This window comes from Podarcis liolepis (assembly GCF_965112155.1).
Source record: "Podarcis liolepis genome assembly, chromosome: 2".
NCBI classification, from domain to species: Eukaryota; Metazoa; Chordata; class Lepidosauria; order Squamata; family Lacertidae; genus Podarcis; species Podarcis liolepis.
In genome coordinates, this window is record NC_139555.1 from 103,969,368 (window position 1) to 103,981,785 (window position 12,418).

Here is a 12,418-nt window from a genome sequence, read left to right on the forward strand (position 1 = left end):
TCGGGCCTTTTCAATATCGAAGGTAATTTTGCACGTGGAGGCGGGGGGGGGGGCTTATCCCAGTGAAGCTCATGGAAATTACACCCTGCAATTGGAGAGATGACAAGTTGTGATGGATGTGATATTATTGCACCACTAATAGTTTATTGCTTACTCCGTTGTGATCGAGTTAATTATCTGTTTCAGAGTTTTGATGCATTAATTTATCGTCGAGCAACGTCTTGTGTCATTTTAATAGCATTCGGCACAACGGTTTGTTGTGATTGAGAGCAGGGCTTGGGCTATGGAAACCAGAGCAGGGGAAATGGAAGACTACACGCCTAAGTGGTTGAGCAGGCAGCGGAGGCTCGCGGATGGTCAGGGCCATAGCTCAGTGGCTAGAGCATCTGCCTTGCATGAAGAAGGTCGCCGGTTCAATCCTCAGCATCTTGAGATTGGGACAGGAGAGACTCCCTGTCTAAAACCCTGTAGAGCAACTTCTAGCCAGTGTAGACAGTACTGACCTGGCTGAACCCTTTGTACCATTTGGCAGTGGCAGACTTAGGGCTCTAAAATTTCAGTGGTGCCCTGTGCGACACTAATATTTGGTGGCCTCTTGCATGCTCCATTCTACAACGTTGTGGTACCCCCTGTGGCGTGGGGCCCGGTGCAGATGAACCATCCATGCTACCCTAAAACTTCCTTTGGACTTGGTACAAGGCAACCTCCAGCGTTCCTATGGCACAGTAAGGTAAAAGTAAAGGGACCCCTGACCATTAGGTCCAGTCGTGGATGACTCTGGGGTTGTGGTGCTCATCTCGCTTTATTGGCCGAGGGAGCCGGCGTACAGCTTCCGGGTCATGTGGCCAGCATGACTAAGCCACTTCTGACGAACCAGAGCAGCGCACGGAAATGCCGTTTACCTTCCCACCAGAGCTGTACCTATTTATCTACTTGCACTTTGATGTGCTTTCAAACTGCTAGGTTGTCAGGAGCAGGGACCAAGCAATGGAAGCTCATCCCATTGTGGGGATTTGAACCGCCGACCTTGCGATCAGCAAGCCCTAGGCTCTGTGGTTTAACCCACAGTGCCACCTGTATCCCTATGGCACAGTAGAACCTTTCAAATATAGTGGCTGGCGAACATTTACTGGACAGAAAATTTCACTAGTATTATACGCAGTGCTTTTTTTTCGGGGGTGGTGCAGGGGTACGCATACTCCTAAACATTTTGTGAATCCAAGTTTGGCCTCATTGAGGGGCAGTATTTCAATATGAGTAGGAAAATGGGAGTACCCCTAAACATATTTTTTTTAGAAAAAAAGCACTGATTATACATACTTTTGTTTATATTGATTGACTGATTTGTTCTATGTTAGTACATGGTATAGGAGAAAACACACACACACACACACACACACACAAATTAAAAATAGCATGTGGATGACCTTGTTTCCCCCACACCCTCACACACAGGCAAACAGATCTATTCCACAATTAGTTCTATTTAAGAGAAAGGCAGGAAGTGAAGGTCTCGCATAACTGATCTACACATCGTGGCACCCATGGGCATAGCCGGGGTGGGACAGGGAGGGGCAGCTGCCCCACTAAATCAAATAAATAAATAAAAATACTTAACTAACAGCTAGGTTCTACCCCCCTCCCATAACATAAAGCCTCCCCAGACTACGCCCATGGTGACACCCATTTTGAACCTTCTGCACATGACAATTTCTGTCTACCACAAAAAAGTTGCCTGACTTTATTGGCACAAATGGGTTCCTTGGGTTCTATCCAGCTTTACTCCTACTCAGCGTAGACCCACTGAAATGAATGGACATCCATTCATTTCAGTGCATCTACAGGCAGTGCTATTTTTCTCGAAAAAGAGGTCCTGGATCTCATCTTGAACACCTCCCGTGTTCTCTTATAATGGCGCCCACCTGAGAGGTGCCGGAACTGAGTTCTGGTGTGTTCTGGCTGTGGAAGGAAAGCTTGCATCTGCTTCACATTGGATTAATGTTGGATACAGCTTGGTGATTTTGCAGGATTTTGGTTTGTAAGCCACTTTGGGGAAATGATTCTTTTTTTTTAAGCAGGCTATAAATAATACAAATTGAAATAAAAAAATGTTTGTCTTCTATACCAAATATAAGCACAGAGACAAATGAAGCAAAATGACTCCGGTGGTGGGCATTGCCTACAACAGATATCCTAAAGTGATAGTATGGACCTTTCCTGCCTTCTAGACTGCTTTCACTCCAGCTAAACTCTTAGCTCACTCACTTCCACACCCTCGGTCTCTGTCTCAATTCAGACTGCAGCTCTTTCTAGCTGTTTCCCTCTTCTAAACTTTGTTGGGTATCCCATTCTGTTATGTACTGAAGTTCTCACCCTGGACCAGCAGGGAGATACTGTAGATAGTTTTCACTCAGGTCCACATATGCAAATAAGGAATTGAAAGTGACATTCAGTGATTGGATAGTTACAGAAAGTGGTTACTGTTGCTTTGTAGTGGAGCTCTATATAAGCAGGTTGGCTGAACCCTTCAGCCCAGTTCTGTTCTGGGCCCGTGAATAAACAAGAGCTGTTTGAAGAATCGCTGTGTCGTCTGGTATGTTCACCCACAATTTAACACATTCCAATGGAAGTAAAGAGAGTTCCAGCCACCAGGGAACGATATTGTTCTGATTTGCATCAGGCAACATGTAAGGGAAACCAGAGTGAAATGATTCAGGTGGACAGCTAGCAGGAGCCAGCACAATGAGTCCTGCTAGCACAATGGGGCTTTCTCCCCCTCGCTGCCCCCCTTGACCCCCTCAAATTGGTTCCAGGGGGTTGGGAGAACCTCCGGAATGGTACATGGGCGAAGGAGAAGATAGCTCATTCCATCTGGCGAGCAGAAATGCTTGAGCTGATGGAACGTTTGCCTTGGTGAAACATGGATTCCACCCATGGTAATTTATGCTAATTGAGACTGCCAGACTCATAACAATACCACCAGGAGAAGATGCTGGAAGGGATCGGGCTAAAGACACTAGTTTCTTGCATAACTAAAGGCTCCGTAAAGTTATTAAAAAGCTATTAGAATTTGGTACTAAAGTCATTTGGGAAATCATAGCAGGGAATAAATTTATGCCTGTGTAGCAGGTCATCTTGTTAAATAATAAAGGAAAACTTGTAAAAAGAAACCTAGAAAATTCTTGGAAACCTGTCGCCAGGTGCTAAAACTATTATAGCAAATAAACTGGTGAAAGGGCAGGAAGCCATTCCCTCAGGGAGCTGTGTGGAAAAGTTTGGCACATAACAAATTACAAAAAAAAAAGCAGCGGGAGAAAAAATTATCACAAATATTGCCTGCTGTGAAATGCACGCTAATGATCAACACATAGTCTTGCAAGAATTGTAGCAAACATTTGTAATTATAAAATAAGAAGGAAGCCCTAGGACCTTCGTCCAGACTTTAGGGGGGTATCGGTACTCACCATGAAGTTGTTATAGTAAGTGCCACACTTTTAACAATGGGGGAGGGAGGTGCCGGTACTGAATACCCTTGAACACCCCCAGAAAAAAAAAAGCACTGGATGGGTTTCAACACAGCACTAAGTCTCTCGTTCCACCAGTGCAAGGATTTCTCCTTGTGCAATGGAATGTTCCACCCCTCCCTACATGGCCCCTAAATCTGTTAGTGAGGTTTCCCCAAAAAAAACCTCTCTGAAGCAGATTTGCAGAGGGCCCTGCTCACACATGGATGCTGGAGGAGAGGAAAGTTCCTTTGCACAAGCAGAAATAGTTGCGCCGATGAGACGTGTCAGTAGAATACCACTCATTAAGCAGCGGATAGCAAACCCACAAAAAATCAGCACAGCCGGTCTCTCGTCCCCAGCAGAGGATCCCCAGCTACCCTTCGCTTACCTTAACCAAAAGCAACTTTGAAAAGTTTTCAGGGTTTTTCTCTTAACAGAAATGTTGATGAGCTCTAGTGGACGTCGGCAACAACCTTCCAGGTGTTTTGGATTGCAACTCCCATCAGTCCAGTGGGTTGATGTGGTCCGAAAGAACCAGAGACCTCCAGGTTGTGGGTCCAGCAGTTCGGTTCCCCTATCGTCCCAGTTCCCTCTCCCCCAATTTTGTCATCACACTTGTGGCCACCTTCTCTTCTTTTCGGAGCTAAATGGAAACACTGCCAAAAGGTTCTAATCAAGCCCGGAAGAGCCTGCTTGCTTTCGTAGCAAGAAGCGCGGGGCTCCTATGGCTGAAGAAAGTGCCCCTGAAACCAACGAGGCTCATATCAAAGCCGTGAAATATGTTATTGCTGAGATGGAGAAGAGCTCTAGGCTCAAGTAAAGGCAACCTGGGCTGAGCTGAGCTAGGAAGCGGTAATTACTGTTCCCCAAACCAGCAAGCATCTCTGCCTCCATGGACAGCAGCGCAGCCCTGAAGCACTGAGGCTTTTTGTTATTGAGCTGAGCCCGTTTTTACCAGCAGCTAAGCAAACTAATAGCAAGGATATTTCCCCAGAGACATGCAAGCCTCTGGTCCTTATTCAAACTGAGATCTTTCTCACTGCAGCTAAATTTTCGACCCGGGGTACCCAAAAAAATATCAAAACTTAAAAGTTATTTTGCCTTTTGCTTTCGGAACAACCGGTGTAAAAAAAACAGAAACAGCCAAGGAGGTTCTTCCAGATGGTACTCAGTTCAAAGTAGTGACATTAATGAGATATTTCCCATTTCAACAGTTTGGGGGGAGTGTCGCTGTTTTGTCATGTTGGTGAGTGAGCATCTACTCTTGGGTTTTCATTTCTTTCTGCAGCACAGTTTCTTTTACAGAAAAGTTTTCCTACTTCTTTATAGCAGCAGCATTCCAGCTACCTCTTAGTGAAATTCCCATTACACTGGTCCCTTGGTTTTCAAACTTAATCCGTTCCAGAAGTCCGTTCCAAAACCAAAGCGTTCCAAAACCAAGGCGCACTTTCCCATAGAAAGTAAGGCAAAATGGATGAATCCATTCCAGACTTTTAAAAACAACCCCTAAAACAGCAACTTAACATGAATTTTACTATCTAATGAGAACATTGATCCATCAAATGAAAGCAGTAAACAATGTACTGCTGTCACACAATCAATTAATCAGTAGCTGAACTGGGTTCCACACAGTCACAAAAACAAACAAAAAAGGAGCCACAAAATCAAAAACGCAGATTAGCTGAGAGACATTCACTGCCCCTGAATGGCTGAGTGGTCTCTCAGGTCCTTGTCCAACCCTCTGACCATTAGACCACACTGCCTCTCATTACTCTTCTGAGCTAACATCCACAAGGGATGGCAGAGGGGGGAATTCGGTGGTCCACATTTTTGTGCGAACCTACCCAATTTGCACTTGCTGCAGCAAAGTGAGCAAAAAAATAAATTCTGCCCCAATAGAATTCCTGGAATAATACACAAACTGAAACACGTGGATCCTTTGAAATTTACACCTCTCTGAATTCTGCAGCGCAGTTCTCCAGCCATGTATACAAAATAAAACAAATTAAAAATTGTACATGAGGTTAAAGAGTGCATAAAAATCACATATTGTGTCATTAAAAAGAACACAGTGAAAATGCATTATATTAGGCAGAATTGCATTGAAAATGCATATATTTGGCAAAAGTGCATATAAAATGATGTCTGTCTTGGAGAAACACGCACTAACATGATGAAGAATTTTGGCAAATTCTTTTGATGACTTTTTTCTTTTTTTAAAAAAAAAAAGATTGCAAACTGGTGTATAAATGTGGAGTAGTGAACTCAAGATCGGAAAGATGACAAACTTAGAAATCACTTAATCACTGTTGTTAAGCAATGAGAGGAAGGAACTTTAGCATCCGCACCTTGGACTTGGAAGGCAGGCCTCCGAGAGCGGTATTAAAAAAAACAGGAAAAGCTGGATGGAGGAGGATATTGGGGGATGTTTGTTACAGCACTTTCCTTATGTCCACATGATTTCATTCACTCCCCAAATGTGTTGCCTTTACAGAATAAAGCACATTTAGCTGGAAGTAACCAACAAAGGACATCACCTTGCCGACAAAGGTCCATATAGTTAAAGCTATGGTTTTTCCAGTAGTGATGTATGGAAATGAGAGCTGGACCATAAAGAAGGCTGATCGCCAAAGAATTGATGCTTTTGAATTATGGTGCTGGAGGAGACTCTAGAGAGTCCCATGGACTGCAAAAAGATCAAACCTCTCCATTCTTAAGGAAATCAGCCCTGAGTGCTCACTGGAAGGACAGATCCTGAAGCTGAGGCTCCAATACTTTGGCCACCTCATGAGAAGAGAAGACTCCCTGGAAAAGACCCTGATGTTGGGAAAGATGGAGGGCGCAAGGAGAAGGGGACGACAGAGGACGAGATGGTTGGACAGTGTTCTCGAAGCTACCTGCATGAGTTTGACCAAACTGTGGGAGGCAGTGGAGGACAGGAGTGCCTGGCATGCTCTGATCCATGGGGTCATGAAGAGTCGGACACGACTAAACGACTAAACAACAACAACAAACTCTCTCGAAACAAATGAGGTTTCCTTTTTACTTCTGCAGAGCGGGGGGGGGGGAGTGATATTGCAGTGACACACACCCATTTTCCATGTCCCACACGCTACAGTTTTGTCATCGCTGGTCTACTACTTATTAATATATTGTTAATCCCAGGAAATCCTGTTGGCACCTGTGCTTGCGGGACTTCAAATGTCACTTTATCTCTAAGAGCTCACAATAGCTCACTTGTCACTGTTTACCATACGCCAGTGTTCTTTACCAAAAGGAAGCTGAATTGGTTTACTTTGCAGTACTTACGCATTGTGTACCTACCTTGTGCTACAGTGTCAAGTCTTTTTTTGAAAGCAAAGAGGGAACAGGTGGTTGAAACGCCAAGAAAATCAACACATGCTCCTGGCCTAAAAAAGAGAAAAAAGCGAGGTAAGGAAGCAAAACAGAGAATAGATCATACATAGAATGGAGAATGGCTGATATGTGAGAAAGAAAATGCTTTAGTCCAGTGGCAGAACATCTGAATTGAATGCAGGAGGTTCTCCCAGCTTTGGTTCCCATCATTTCCATTTAGGATTCTATACTACTCTGTTCCGCCTTGGTCAGGCCACACCTGGAATACTGGGTCCCGTTCTGGGTACCACAATTTAAGAAGGATGTTGACAAGCTGGACCGTGTGCAGAGGAGGGCAACCAAGATGATCAAGGGTCTGGAAACCAAGCCTTATGAGGAACGGTTGAAGGAGTTGGGTAAGTTTAGCGTAGAAAAGAGGAGGAGACTAAGAGGAGGAATTATAGCCATCTTCAAATATCTTAAGGGCTGTCACATGGAAGATGGAGCAAGCTTGTTTTCTTCTCCTTTGGAGGATAGTACATTTCTGAGCACAATTCAAAGTGTTGGTGTTGACCTTTAAAGCCCTAAACAGCCTCAGCCCAATATACCTGAAGGAGCGTCTCCACCCCCATCATTCTGCCCAGACGCTGAGGTCCAGCACCAAGGGTCTTCTGGTGGTTCCCTCACTGCGAGAAGCCAAGTTACAGTGAATCAGGCAGAGGGCCTTCTTAGTTGTGGCAACCACCCTGTGAAACACCCACCAGATGTCAAAGAGATAATTTGACATTTAGAAGACATTTAGAAGACATCTGAAGGCAGTTCAGGGAGTTTTTTTATGTGTGACATTTTAATGTATTTTTAATCTTTGCTGGAAGCCGCCCAGAGTGGCTGGGGAAACCCAGCCAGATGGGTGGAGGACAAATAATAAATTATGATTATGATTATGATTATTAGACTCGAAACAATGGATTCAAGTTGCAAGAAAGGAGATTCTGACTAAACCTCAGGGACAACTTTCTGGCAGTAAGAGCTGCTAGTGGAACAAACTCCCACGAGAGGTGGTGGACTCTCCTTCATGGGAGGTTTTGAAGCAGAGGTTGGATGGCCATCCATCATGGATCCTTTAGTTGAGATTCCTGCATTGCAGGGGGTTGGTCTAAATGACCCCATGATCCTATGCTTGCAAAAGAGGTCCATTTCTGAAACCCCAGAAAGCCACTTTCAATCAATGCTGACCATATTGAGCCAATGGACTGACAGCTTTGTCTATTTCTGAAGTTGATTTGAGCATTTGCCACTGATGCGAAGGCCCTTGTTCAGAGCTGATCTGGGCTTCCTTCTGGGCAACTGCAATAATGCTTCCTCATTCTAATATAAGCACAACTCGGTTTGTTTAACATTTGCAAGGGCAGCCACACAAGCTGTGGGGCTGGGAGGTGTTTGTTTGGCCTGTGACTCAGAGAGACAGAGAGGCTGGGTTTGGCAATGGATTTAACCTTCTATTTCACTGGATTTGTGGCTTAGTCATAAAGTTGTCCAGCCCCTCCCTTCTCCCTCGCTTTACTCCCCCACTCTCAGATAACTGTGCTCCGTTTGGCAACAACTGCCAAGGAAGAAAGACACCTGCAGGGCGTTTGCCCTTATAGGAGACTCCAGACTGAGGGGACGCAACAGCAAGGACGCAGAAGAGCAGGTAGAATTTTGGGTGGTTGGGCAAAATAATGTTTGGCATATGGCTCTATGCCAGTTCAAACTTACTGATTTCCCCTGGGTGTTCTCTGCTTTAATCTAAGGGCATCGATCCCCACATGCATGTGATATTTGACAGCATTTTGCTTTTGAGGCAATGTCAGTTCTCCATTTCGATGTCTGATCCGCAACTGGCTGTTTCTCACATGCAAGGTATGGTCTGAGGCTGCGGGCGCTGAGCAAGGCAAAGGGTTTGCCAACCTTTCAACCGGCCTGTGTTGCTGTGCCACGATTTGCAGCGGGGGGATAACATTTATCTATGTGCTGAGGATATGTCCACCTGCTGACTCCTGCCTAACAAGCTGCTATTAAGAGCAGGGCTGCACAGGGCTCAAGAAAGTTGCCACATGATCTGGAAAAAGAACCCTGACTGCTTCTATGCCTTTAACAGCAACTTGGCACACATCATCGCCGGCTGATGTCTACAGATCAAGCTAACAGCTTAGGAGCCTTTAGGCTACAGCAGCAGTGGACAACCTTTGACCCATGAGACTAATTTCATGGGGCTTTTCCATACAGGTAGCCCTGAGGAGGAAAATTAAGATCATCATCACCTTTTCTATCTCTCTCTCCCCCCTACCCTCTATTTGAGATCCTTAAAAGGGAGCAAAGGGAGAACGCAGTGCAGAATGATGTTTTTCTCTTAAGAGAGACTTTGAGAGAATGTGTGGAATGGCTTTCGCCCCACCTCCAACACCGGCATGTGCCCCCAAGGGCATTCAGCCCTTGATGGCTGGGGGTGCGGGCCGCGACAAGGTTGCCCATTCCTGGACTCCTGCATTTTTTTAATGGGTCTAAACTCTGTTGCTGAGGCTTCATAACTTGTTTTTGTCTGAATAAAAGTCCTGTAAAAGTCAAAAGAAGGGACACAGGTGGCTCTGTGGTCTAAACCACTGAGCCTCTTGAGCTTGCCATCCAGAAGGTCGGCGGTTCGAATCCCCGCGACGGGGTGAGCTCCCGTTGCTTGGTCCCAGCTCCTGCCAACCTAGCAGTTCAAAAGCACGTCAAAGTGCAAGTAGATCAATAGGTACCACTCTGGCGGGAAGGTAGATGGCATTTCCATGAGCTGCTCTGGTTTCGGTGTTCCATTGAGACAGAAGTGGCTTAGTTATTATGGCTACATGACCTGGAAAAACTGTCTATGGACAAATGCCGGCTCCCTCGGCCTGTAAAGCGAGATGAACGCCGCAAACCCAGAGTCATCTGCCACTGGACCTAACGGTCAGGGGTCCTTTACCTTTACCTTTTTACCTTTAAGAGTCAAAGGCAAGGAACGCTCCCTTCAGAAGCAGAACAGCTGTGGTACTTTGAGCAAAAGCCAGAAGAGATTTATTTAAACTTGTGTAGCTGTAAATGATAGATGTCCTTTGCTCCATTTCTCCCCTAAACTACAGTGAATAATCTTCATGTTTTGAAGATCGCTTAGTCTCTCAGGTGTAGGATTGCTGCTGTTGAACAGTATTAGTGCCTTCCCTTTCCCACAGCCTTTTGGTGTCCCTGAGGCAGGCAGGGCCAGCCGGCTGGCTTATGAGGCTTAGTGAGGCAATTGCCTCAGGTGGCAGGCTGGGGACAGCAGGGAGGAGGAGAGTGCCACTTGCCACATCCTGCGCTTGGTGTGCAGTGTGGTGTAGTGGTTAAGAGCAATAGACTCGTAATCTAGTGAACTGGGTTCGATTCCCCGCTCCTCCACATGCAGCCTTGGGCTAGTCACACTTCTCTGAAGTCTCTCAGCCCCACTCAACTCACAGAGTGTCTGTTGTGGGGGAGGAAGGGAAAGGAGAATGTTAGCCGCTTTGAGACTCCTTCAGGTAGTGATAAAGCGGGATATCAAATCCAAACTCCTCTTCTTCTTCTTTTTCTTCTTCTTGGCACCTGCACCTGCCTCCTCCTCTGCTGCCGCCACCCCCAGCACTGACCCCCATCACCGCCAGCTCCTCTCCAGCCTCCTTTCTTCTCCTCTGACACCATCAGCACGCCAGGACTTCCCCAGGTTACCTCCAGTCGCAACAGGTCACAGTGGATAAGGAGGTGGAAGGGTGGGGGACACCTTTTCTGTTTTGCCTCAAGTGGCAAAATGTCATGGGCTGGGCTGGCCCTGCCCTGGGGCTTCTGCTTAATTTCTTAGCTACAAAGCAACCTTATTATCAATGAGGAGGAGGCTGTAGCTTTTCTGGGCTATAGTTGAGTTGCTCCTCTAGTGAAAATTCCTGTTCTCCCCACCCCACTTCCTCAGTTCCGCTAACCCTCTGTGAATGCATTTGCACATAACAGGTTGTGTGTGTTTTTTATGGAATCTGTAAGCCACTCCTTTTTTCCCCTGTACTGTAAAGCATCACATTATTAGAAAACATTCCCTTTGCTGAAGCAGGCATATCCCTCATGTGCTACGAAATACATCCATATCACTATAGAAGGACAATAACCGCAGCAGGCCAGGAGGGTTCTCTTTTTATTGGATTCTTTCATAATGAACAATGGGCGTTAAATCCATTCCACTGTGAAAAGGTCCTTCTGCCATGGGAGAAGCCCCAGGACTCAGCGGAACAGAGCCATGCTGAATACATAACCCCACTGGTGTTTGCAACACAGCTAAGATTGTTGCCAGGCCTCCTTGAGGTGGACAGAGGCTCTTAAGCCTTTGACAAAGTGATGAGAAATCAACAGACAATGCGTTTGCCAGGTAGCATGGTGGTCCAGTGCTACAAGAAGATATACAAAGCTTAAAGGTAAAGGGACCACTGACCATTAGGTCCAGTCGTGACCGACTCTGGGGTTGTGGTGCTTGTCTCGCTTTATTGGCCGAGGGAGCCAGCGTACAACTTCCAAATCATGTGGCTAGCATGACTAAGCCGCTTCTGACAAACCAGAGCAGCACATGGAAACGCCGTTTACCTTCCCGCCAAAGCAGTACCTATTTATCTACTTGCACTTTGACGTGCTTTCAAACTGCTAGGCTGGCAGGAGCAGGGACTGAGCAACAGGAGCTCACCCCATTGCGGGGATTCAAACCGCCGACCTTCTGATTGGCAAGTCCTAGGCTCTGTGGTTTAACCCACAGCGCCACCCGCGTCCCTCCATATCTTACTTACCATATCCTACTTACCAAAGCTTACGCCATATCAAATCTTCCATACAGCTGCAATAGGAAGGAAGCCTCTAAAGCAGCCTTTCTCAACCTGTGCGACCCCAGATGTTGTTGAACTACAACTCCCATCATCCCTAGTGAGCAAGGCCAGAGCTCAGGGATGATGGGAGTTGTAGTCAAACAACATCTGGGGACCCACAGGTTGAAAACCGCTGCTCTAAAGGAACATGATCTCTCATCCTGAGTCAGACCATTGATCCATCTAGCCAAATATTGTCTTCCCCAGCCCTGTGTCTTCCAGATGTTTCCCACTACAATTCCCATAATCCCCCACATCATTGGTTATGCTGACTGGGGCAGATGGAAGTTGTAATCCGACAACCTCTAGTAAGCACCAGGTTGAGGTGGGCTTGTCTATTCTGACTGCCCCCCAAGGACATAATAAGAGACCTGCTAGATTGGGGCAAACAGTCTAACATCCTGTGGCCAACCAGATTCTTATGGGAAGCTCCCAACTTAGGTGCTTTAGGTGCAAAAGCTCTCTGCTGCTGTTCTTCACCAGGGACATGGTTTCAGAAGATCCTGGGGGGTAATGTGCAGACATTGCGATGACTAGGAGGCATAGCCTTACCTTCTGCGAATTTGTCTGATCCTTCTTTAAAGCTGTTTGAATTTTTGCCCATTATATGGGCCTTATATAGCAGAAAATTCCACAGTGTGACTTTGCATTGCAAAGAGGTAT

The 12,418-nt window shown here is 46.1% G+C and overlaps 1 protein-coding gene and 1 long non-coding RNA gene across 2 annotated transcripts in view; one reads left to right on the plus strand and one right to left on the minus strand.

Moving 5' to 3' along the window:
- LOC310702212 overlaps positions 1-12,418 on the minus strand; it is a 610,091-nt gene that overhangs the window by 446,227 nt on the left and 151,446 nt on the right. The window contains exon 2 of the long non-coding RNA XR_014523362.1: positions 10,305-10,429. This is a non-coding gene — a long non-coding RNA (uncharacterized lncRNA). The remainder of the gene's footprint in view (positions 1-10,304; positions 10,430-12,418) is intronic.
- FAM3D (FAM3 metabolism regulating signaling molecule D) overlaps positions 8,389-12,418 on the plus strand; it is a 39,223-nt gene continuing 35,193 nt past the window's right edge. The window contains exon 1 of the mRNA XM_083493509.1: positions 8,389-8,535. The gene's annotated coding sequence lies outside the window, so the exon portion shown is untranslated. The remainder of the gene's footprint in view (positions 8,536-12,418) is intronic.